The following is an 11539-nucleotide window of genomic DNA, read 5'->3' as shown; positions in this document are numbered from 1 at the left end:
ATTTAATTTTCTTTTAAATAGTAAAAAAAACGAAAAGGCTTTATTTTATTTATTTTTTTTATTCTAATCAGTAATTTTTTTTTTTTTTTCTAAAAATATGAAGACGTACACAATTTCACGTGTATACGTGACACGTGTCAGTCGCTTATAAACTTAAACATGTATACAGACAAATGTTATCAAAGTTTAGTTTCCTCTGGTACGATAAGCTACAGAAGTGCCACATCAAGTAAAATTAAATACTTACCACATATTTATCAAAATATGTTTATAATTATTTTCACTTGTTTCATTACACCTTTTAATATTTTTTGTGTAAGCTGGTGGCCTATTATGGAAATATGTCGGGTAAGCGTATAAAGCGTATGGAAGCTTTCGACCATTTTATAGGTACTTACGGTGAACAATCTTTTTAAAGGCAAACTGTATTTAAAGTATTATGTTTATGATTATCAATTATCTTGAAAATAATAAGTAATATTTTCAACGCTTTTAAGAATCAGCCTGTAAAGCCACGTAAAGGTATCGATTCAAGTTGTTATCATTAACACATAATTATTCACAGTAGCTCCAATCCTTTACCTAGATGGAGAAAGGCTATGCCAACGAGTGGAAAGTTACATGTTAAATCAAGCAATACTTTTGTACCAAAAAGTATAAAATCATTATTATATAAACCAAGCGTTCGATTCTTCAATTAAATTAATTTAGATAAGCCATTGTCATAATGGTTATATTATTATATATTGGCTTCATAGTGGTTATTGTTATATATTTTTCTTTATTGAGGTCTTCATTAAGGGGCCGTTCAAGTATTACGTAATGAAATTTGGAGGAGTGGGGGGGTCTTGTAAAACATTTTACATTACGCTAAATTACAGGGGCTGGCGCAGGGTTCAAACAACGCCCGGGGCGAGGTGGCAAATGCTAGCGCGACCTCATCTCGCCCCACCCAGGCGAACGACTACTCACACGTGGTGTTTTTTTAGTCAGTAGACGTCTGACATAACCCTTGATGGATTTTCCCCACGTAAAAAAAAGGTTTCAAACAACGCGTTGTGTATTATTATTATTTTGTCTCCAAAAGAGGGAGATTTTCATTATCATCTGTTATAGGCCTATAAATGATCTCGTGCTGACTTGCAAGGGCAACTGTGCCAAAAATGGCAACCAAATTTGGAAACAGTTAAAGAAAAACTAAATAATAAAGAACATTATTGTGACTTTCAGGTAAAAATGGTTACATGAGTGTTACGTAACGATGAATGAGGGGAGGTGGGGTGCAGAAAAACGTTACGGCGCGTTACATGGGAGCGAGGAAGGGTCAAAAATCCTTAAAAATTGCGTTACGTAATATTTGAATACCCACGCCCCCTAAATAGTGATGTTCCGGATATCTGTATTCGTATTCGCATCCGCGGTAACTACGAGAAAAATGAGATCCGTACCCGTATCCATCACTTTTCTCGCGGATCTTATACGGATTTTTTATTAATTTTCAAATGCAATTGACAGGATAAAATGCTGCATAATAACTTAGATTATGTGATTAAGTAGTATAATTAAAAAATATTTGGTACCTTTAATTGCAAACATATATTCTAGTAAGTAGTCTAAATCAACTATCTTATGAGATCATTATTACACATAGAAAGCTATGACATTACTTTTTTACTGAAACACCCTTTTCGGATTTTATTGCAGTTTATTAAGTTTTTTAGATGCCCGACATTTCCTGGAACTGGTTGCTAAACAAAAGTAATACGCGCGCAATACAAGTCGATACCTTTCCTGCCTAGGGCTGCCAGATGGTCGGGGTTTGGCGGGATTCTCCCGAATTTTTATATACCCTTCAGACTTCCGACTCCCAACAAAGAAAAAAAATCTGCCGAAAAACCACTTCAGTTTAGAAAACAATAATTTTACGTTTCGGCAGTATTCGCATGTTGTTATGCAACTAAGGTAGAGCACAGCAGGAAATATTCTGCTCAAAATCTGAAGAAGCCCGACTGGGGATGTAAATCAGCTAAATAATACTGATTTCAAGCAGTGTTGTGTTTTTGGTGTTAGGGTCGGGAACGCGCTTGCGATGCTTCTGGTGTTGCAAACGTCTATAAATGAAGGTAATCGCTTACCATCAGATGAGCTTGTTTACACTTGTTTGTCGACTTAGTTGTATAAAAAAAATGCTGTAATGAGAAAGCTACTAGCCAGCTCAAAGGCCGAATGGAAGATAAATTCTATGGCAGTAAGAACAGATCCATAGCAATTAGAGTATCCGATGCTAAAATTGAACAATTTTATAAAAAAGCAAAGCAGTTTTTCAAACGAGTTATTAAGTACTTAGAAGAACTATTTTATTTCAGTGAGAATTTCTTACATGCAAGACTCCCAATTTTCACTTAAAAGGAGACTTTGTTCTGATTGAATCTTGGACCTAGAAGAAAAATTAAAGATTTCTAATGGCATTATTAATTTATATAATAATAAAATATAATATATAATAATAAAAATTGTATTTATTTATTTATTTATTTATTTAATATTCGGAAAACCAACAGCACAAATAACAATACATAGCAAATTGAACTAAACAACATTTGGCTAATGAAAGGTCTTCACGTATAAGAACTAGTACATAAATAAACATATCATGCGGACAGAGTAGTTGCACGTCAAGATATTATTACATAACCTTTTTTAAACATTACATATACATATATCAACTAAACAATGCAAAGAAATTCTGGTTCAATAATCGCCTCGCCACCACCACACCCGAACTGAATACATCAAAATCGCTCTGTCTACACAGATTATTTAAGCCTTTACTCGCGCGCCACAGGAAAGCATTTTGACAGTAATTTGTGGATACTAGAGGTAGTTGAATAGGTGTATAATGCCGTACTGATTTCAATGGTACAATGAAATTAATTTTAGAAAGTAGTTCCGGAGAGTTAATTTTATTAGTAATAAGTTTTATTAAAAAAATAATGTCAGCAATTTCACGACGTTTGTATAAAGGAAGCAAGTGGAATCGTGCACATTGATTAAGGTAAATAGTAGAGGAGTACGGTAGCTTTAGACGATAACACAAAAACTTAACAAATTTCATTTGTAGTTGCTCGATTCTATTTATGTACTTTTTATAGCGGGGATTCCAGATCTCTGATCCATATTCTAAGATACTCCTAACAAACGTGCAGTACAAAATCTTAATAGTTTTAATGTCCTTAAAATTTTCTGAAGTTCGCATGATGAATCCCAGTGCTTTCGAGGCTTTCTTAATAATTTCATCAATATGCTCATCGAAGAGAAGCTTCGAATCGTGAATCACCCCAAGATCCCGCACTTTCGTAAGTCTCTGTAAATTCTGACCCTTTAGTCGATATTCTGATGGAATGTGGGCTGACTGACGACAGAATGACAAATGTGAACACTTAGATGGATTAAGGTCTAATTTATTTAATTCGCAATAATTGCTCAGACGTAATAAATCCGACTGAAGGTCAACCACGTCGGATCTGGTTGCGATTGTCTTGTAAATCTTCATGTCGTCAGCAAAACATAGCAATTTAGAGTGTCGGAAGCATGATCCAATATCATTTACAAAGATCAGAAACAGCAGTGGACCTAAGAGGGAACCCTGGGGCACACCACTAGGAACAACAACCCAACTAGATATGTAGTTGTTGATAACTACAGCCTGGGATCTGTTAGAAATATAGGACTCAAACCACCTAAGTAAGTCACCACAAATTCCAATATTTTCGAGCTTACGGATGAGGGTAGGATGATGTATTCTATCAAAACATTTGCTGTAATCCGTATAAATAACATCCACTTGCCCTCCCCTCACCATACCACTAATTATAAATTCGTTTAACAAGATAAGGTTAGATACAGTTGACCGTTCTTTCAGAAAACCATGTTGGGAATCGGAAAAAGAGTTTTTAAGTGAAGAATATAATTGTTTATATACTATTTTTTCGAATACTTTAGCTACAACGCATAATTTTGAGACTGGTCTATAATTTGAAACATCGGATTTTGATCCTTTTTTGTGTATTGGTGTTATAAAAGCTGACTTCCATATGGATGGAATATTATTTTCTGACATAGATTTTACGAATAATAAATGAATAGGCTTAGAGATAGATCCGGCGCATTTAACAAAGAAAATAGGAGGCAAATAGTCGGGACCAGCTGACTTATTAATGTCCAATGATAAAAGAAGCTTAGAAACTTCATTTATGTTAATATAAACACTTGAAACGTTAGTTAATGCCGGGATATTACTGTCTAGGGCTTGATTTGTATATCCCGATGAGGAAGAAGGTTGAATAAAAGTTGAATAAAAAAACTCTGAAAAAAGATTAGCAATAGAAGTCCCATCTGTTGCAACCATGCTGCCGTATTTCATGGTATTCGGCATGTTATGTGATTTATATCGTGATTTTACAAACGTCCAAAAATATTTAGGGTTGTCTTTAATTGATTTTTCAACACATGATATATAGTTAAGATAACACTCGGATTCAAGGCGATTAACTCTTTTTTTGAGTAGCTTATAAGTGAGAAAGTCCGAAAGGTTACCATAGTTTTTAAACTTTTTATAATATTTATACTTTTCTTTTATACATTTTTTTAAGGACGGTGAATACCAAACAGGATATTTATTTTCTCGACAAGTTTTAGAGGGTATATATAAATCTATTATTTCATTTATGAGTGAGTAAAAAATATCGACAGCAGATTCAATATCTCTGTTTAAAAATTCTTCATGCCAATTAATAGTATCTATTTGACGGTTTATTAATTCGTAATTCCCCTTGTGAAAAATACGTTTTAACCTTGATTCTGGCTTTAGGCATACATTAAGATGGGATTTTAAACTAATAATAAGGGCTTTGTGATGCGGATCGAGAGGAACCAATGGATCAAAACATTCAGTAACATCAACGGTGGTATTAGATAATACTAGGTCTAAAAATTTACCGTGACTGTTCAACACACCATTAAACTGGCTTAAGTCAAATGTACAAAGTTCATCAATTAATGTATGTTCATCAGGGCTAGTCACATTGCTCGCCGTAAATGAACCGTCATTGCTATATACCCAAGTTATACCACTCAAATTATAATCTCCGACGATCAAAAAAATGTCATTAGGTCGATTCAATATACATCTACCGAGCATACTTAAATGATTCTGTAGTTGATCTGAAAAAGACAACCCCATTTTCTGTTGACACAAATAAATAACGCATAAGTTTAGTTTTACAGACCTATTACTATTATTACATTTAATTGGTAAAGATAACCACATGTCTTCTGCGGTAGAATTAAATTGAAACTGCGAGGTAGAATGAAAATTCTTCTTTACGGCAATTAACACACCGCCACCGCGACTTTGTTTAGTGAAGTCGTAATTCCTATCTCGCCGCCATACAATATATCTAGCATCAAACAATTCTGAGTCACACACACCATCCAATAACCATGTCTCCGTCAAAATGATTACGTCATATGAATTAAGGCATACATTTCTATAGAAAATTGAAGTCTTGGATCGCAGTCCCCTGACGTTCTGATAGTAAATGTTCACATTATATTTACTTACAAAATTTCTACTATAAGAATCCATTGCTAAGTTTCAAATTAATTTTTAAAATAACTACAAAGTAAAAATAATAATCAAAAGTATAAATCCAGAATAACATTAAGTTATAGCTATAATTGATTAATAATACCGTCAAAACATTCAAAGGACTGCGAACGAGCGAAACACACGACAGGTTGTAAAAATAATAATGAGAACTAGTCGTACGGGTGCAACAAGGAAAGAATAAGCTATTAGACAACGCGTACAATACAATCCTATGGAGGCAAAGCGAGAGCGATACAATTTTGTTATTTGCTGTGCGTAGTTGAATGGTATCGCAAAGTAAACAATGGCAAAGCGATTCGGGTGGAAGTGGCAATCCAGACGTTACAAACATTTTATAAAACTTACTTAAATTAATAATTTCAAAACTACGGACGAGTTTGAAAGCAAAAGTATTAAAGCCAATCATAATCAAAAAATTAAATCGCACCAACATTATAAGCAATGAAGCGGGTAAAGTGTAACAGGCTAAACAAACTTGTTTAAATCACTCAACTTATTAACTATAAACACTCCAGAGTTATCATTTTTTCTTACATGAATTTTGCCGAATTTAACCCACACGTAAGCATATTTCTTCTCTTTTGCAGTTTGTTTGACCTTATTTAACAACTGTTTGGACTCAGAATTCAAATGATCATTCACAAATACGCGTTGCTGTGATCCATGAAAACCCAAATCTTCAGCCTTCAACAGTTTATGATTGCGCGCTGCCGATATAAAATCCTCCTTGATGTATCGATTTAAAAAGCATATCACTATTGCCTTCTCCTTTGAGTTGTACGTAGGCACTCTTGAGATATAATTTATCTGAGTTTTTGGAAAGCTATATCCGATCTCCCTACAGATGGCTTCAGCAATTTGGAATAAATTTTCATCTTTCCTTGATGGCACGCCCTTAATCTCCACATTATTCAGTCGTGATCTTTGCTCAGAATTTGACAGCTGAGAATTTAGATTGTTAATTTTATCTTCAGCAGCAAACAATCTACCCTCCAAATCTACGACTTTCTTGTCTATATCAGCAGACTTCACTTTAAGGTCATCAATCAATCCAGCCGAAAAGTTGCACGACTTTTTTAAATCGGCAATGTCTGCTTTCATGGATTTGATTTCTTCCACCAAGTTCGGAAGACAATCCAATTTGTCCTTGATTTCATGGAATTCCGCCATCTGTAGCTTGATCTCCCGAATCTCATGCAAAATAGTGGCTGATGAAGCTGGTTCAATAGGACTAAGAGGAGCTGAACTAGCGGTTTTGCAGGACGGACATCTCCAAGCTGATCGGCGGTCCGTGCCCAATCTTCTCCAGCCAGCCTCAGTCAAGCCCGCACAACCGAAGTCCAACTGTTTCCCACACGCGGAGCATTGAACGCCGTCGGAGAATTGGTTGTTACAAATTGTACATCTGCCCATAGTGAACTGTGCAAATATTAATATCACTGGTTGAGGTGAGAAAAAGGTTTGCGATCCCTGAGATTCTCAGAAAACGACTTACGTGTTGGTCAGCTGTCCGAATGAGACTGATATATGATTATTGTTCTTTAAAAGAAACATTTAATTTAAATCACCCCCAAAAAGGAAAAATGAATATCTCCATTAACAAAATACGGGAAATTATCACTCAACTTTGAGGCAAATTGTTTGAATTGCAAATTAAATAGTGAAAAATCGCAGAAATGGTAAAATCTGTTAAAGTAATACAAAATGCACGAGGAAAGCTACAAAATAAATTACTTTATTCAGTTTCCTTGATCATTGATAATTAATATAATAATTAATATAAGTAATGAGAAAACCTTTTTTTTGTTACTATTTATTTATATGGACATTTATATCGGCAGCGGACGATGTAACAATAACGTTAAATGTTGTTGTTTTAAAAATAAATGAATTAACTTTAATTTTAATTTTATTTTTGTTTCTTCAGACCAAAGACCCAACATACCGAAAAAAAAATTCTTCCTATAATAGGGTAATTCGAACTGGCAACCCTAGTCCTGTCCGTCGTTGCGACGGGCGTGACGTCTACTGTCGTTTTAAGGTCATGCACCGATACTGATTGAGTGACTAAATAAAGATCCGGATCCGTATCCACGGATATACATTTTTGGCGATCCGGCACATCACTACCCCTAAACCAAAATTTGGAACTTTAGCATAAAGGCTTATGTAATAAATATCTTACTTGTTATAACAGAGATTTTTTCCTTGAATTCATCATCATCATCATCATCACTTCAGCCTATGGCAATCCGCTGCTGGACATAGGCCTCCCCAAGTTCGCGCCAGACATCTCGGTTTTCCGCAATCCTCATTCAGCCTACACCGGCAATTTTACGTAGATCGTCGGTCCAACGGGCCGGAGGTCATCCCTTGTTGCGTTTGCCAAGACGCGGTCTATACTCCAGGACCCGTTTACTTCAACGGCCATCGGTCCTGCGACACAGATAACCAGCCCACTGCCACTTCAACTTGCTAGTTCTGTGCGCTATGTCGCTTACTTTCGTTCTTTCGCGGATAGTCTCCTTTTTAATCCTATCTTTGAGAAAAATCCTAAGCATAGCCCGTTCCATTGTACGTTGAGTGACTTTAAACTTGTGGACCAGTCCCTTCGTCAGTGTCCACGTCCTTGAATTATAAAATTATATTTCTAGTTACAGACTTTTTAGTGTCAATATAAATTTATGATCATATCTTACAGTTTCTAATTTTTATTCTTTGATACGAGAGAGAGCGAATGAGGCCGGCCGGCAGCGAACGACACCCGGCGGCGGCCGGCACCATCCGTCCTTAATAATAATATTCTGTGCTTTCTGTGCGACCGAGCGACCGAACTGGCTTGTTTCTCGTTGTGCTTTAATGTAAATTGTGTAGTACAATTAATTACAAAAAAAAAAACAATTAAGTGTTCGTATATTATTAATTAATTGTTATACAAATGTTAAATCGAAGTATTTTTCGGAAAACTCATTAAAGGTGAGTTGGTATTTTTAATTATTAGCGTTGGTTTTGTGTTAATTTTTATAACGTGTGTTAATGTATAAACTTGTGCACATACGTCTAAACTATTAATAAAGGAGGGAAGAATAATAATCTATATTATTTATATTACATATATGTGTGTAATGTGTAAAATTGAGTTAAAATCTTGAAAATTTTGTAATTGCTATATTTCGTGAGTTTAAGAATTATAGTTTGTTTGTTAATTTTATAATAATAACTATAAGTATTTAGCAAAATTGTCTTTTCGACGAATAGCTCTTCTCTATGTACCAATTAACAGAAAATACTAAGTATTTTTGTCGTGATTACAATCCACGTATACATATTATACAGAGGCTTAAAAATGTTAAATTGCAGCTTAGTAAGTGCGTAAGTTGCCAGATAACAAATGAATGTGCCATGTGGAATAAATAAAAAGATAACATTATTTACAATTTTGCATACACTTTGACAAAAATGTTAGAATTAATTATTTGCATTAACTTACTGCTTCAATTATTACTAAATAACTACTAATACATAATATATTTATTTAACAAATGTTGAAAATTGTATGGCTCGAGTTTTGTGTATATTGTGGCTACCGTATTTAGGTTTAGTTTTGAACTTGTTATAGGTAGGTAGGTATATAATGAGCTTTTTAACCGACTTCCAAAAAAGGAGGAGGTTATCAATTCGACTGTTTTTTATGTATGTTACTTTCGACAAAAAAAAATTTTAATCGAAAGGATGTGAGTGTCATTTGGTCCCACTTAAATTTATTTGAGATCTAACGACAACTTCGAGTTATATCTAATAATCCGTTTTTACTTGACTATTTTTTCGTTGACCTACGTTGTATTATACCGCATAAATTTTTACTGAGTGTACCGATTTTGATGATTTATAATTTTTAACCGACTTCCAAAAAGGAGGAGGTTCTCAATTCGACTGTTTTTTTTTTATGTATGTTACATCAGAACTTGAACGTGTTGTGGACCGATTTCGACAAAAAAATTTTTAATCGAAAGGTGGTGTGTGTCAATTGGTCCCATTTAAATTTATTTGAGATCTAACAACTACTTTTCGAGTTATATCTAATAATGCGTTTTTACTTGACGCTTTTTTCGTCGACCTACGTTGTATTATACCGCATAACTTTCTACTGGATGTACCGATTTTGATAATTCTTTTTTTGTTGGAAAGGAGATATCCCTAGTTTAGTACCATGATCAGGAAACCAGGATCTGATAATGGGATCCTAGAGAAATCGAGGGAAACTCTTGAAAATCCGCAATAACTTTTTACTGGGTGTACCGATTTTGATAATTCTTTTTTTGTTGGGAAGAGGATATCCCTAGTTTGGTACCATGATAAGGAAACCAGGATCTGATGATGGGATCTCAGAGAAATCGAGGGAAACTCTTGAAAATCCGCAATAACTTTTTACTGGGTGTACCGATTTTAATAATTTTTAATTTAATCGAAAGCTGATGTTTGTCATGTGGTCACATATAAATTTTATTGAGATCTGTTAACTACTTTTTGAGTAATCTTTGATAACGCGTAGTTACTTGACTATTTTTTCGTCGATCTACGTTGTATTACTCGTCGATGTAATTGAAGTCGGTGTTTTTTTCGTTTGCGAGCAAACACAATTTTATTTTCTATTACTCCCGTTAAATCATCTTTTAAATCGAGCCTCTAGACTAGAATACACGCCTTAAATGCAATGCTGTTGACGTGGACAAGAGTAACATGTTTTTGAAGTTATACTTCTTTTGGCGCGTTAGGGAAAAATGATGAGAGTAAATTTTTACGATGCGCGCGCACACCGTCTCAAAATCTGACACCCTGTAGTTAGCTAGTCAACGCGGAAGAAGTTACCTAGCCATTGAAGTATAACTTCTTGTTTACTTTTTAGTTGTGAAAACTTAAGTTACAGCAACTATTCTACGATGTGCTCTTATTAAAAATAAATAAAAATAAGCATCTCTATTTAATAAGACAACTTTTTTCGGATTTTATCGCGGTTTATTATCAACTTTTGATTCCCGACGTTTCGGATACTTTACAGCAACCATGGTCACTAGGAGGACTCATTAAATGAGTAAAATTTGCGTAAACATTAGAAAGCATCTCTATTAAAAGTTACAATAATTAATTTACTACATAATATGATAATACGGACGCCTTCCAAAATTAAACAAAATCGGGGTAAACCCGGACTGACGGAAGCTCTAATTTTGGCAGTATTTATCGCATCTATAAAATGTAACTATAACAGGACAAATTATTTTGTGTTAGTCTTGATACCGTGCATCTAAGAACATTAACCTTTCTCACGAAAGTGCAAGGATATTTATGTATTCGTTTTTTGAAATTTACTTTTTAAGAAACCATATAAGAAGGACCATGGCATAAATAAATAAATGCCAAACACTCAACGGTCTGAGATTTACTTCTGTGTCAGGGTCCGAAAATCCGGATATGGCCAATACAAATGTGCCATGTGCGGGGATAGCACCCGGAACAGCCATAAGTCTGTCCTGTTACCGCTTCGCTAATGCGTGGTCGTAATGTGGTCGTAATCGTATGAAAAAAAAAATTGGGATTGAATATATGAAACAGTAACGCTGAGCAGTGACGCTAAGATCTGAAAGAGAGAAAAATAATGTTTCACCGCGCATCGTCTCTTGCAAAAAAGAGATAACTATATTTTTAAATATCACTAATCATACTTAAGGACTAAACTTCAATCGCGTGTCGGAGCCGACATACATGCACGCACTATTTAGTCTATGAAATGCGTTTGTGGAATGTTGAATGTAAGGGGTAGTTTTGCCTGTATCAAAATATGTTAACATATTATTTGCATGTATCGTT

Source organism: Melitaea cinxia, chromosome 2 (genome assembly GCF_905220565.1).
Source record: "Melitaea cinxia chromosome 2, ilMelCinx1.1, whole genome shotgun sequence".
Taxonomy (NCBI): domain Eukaryota; kingdom Metazoa; phylum Arthropoda; class Insecta; order Lepidoptera; family Nymphalidae; genus Melitaea; species Melitaea cinxia.
Note: the sequence above shows the minus strand (reverse complement) of the source record.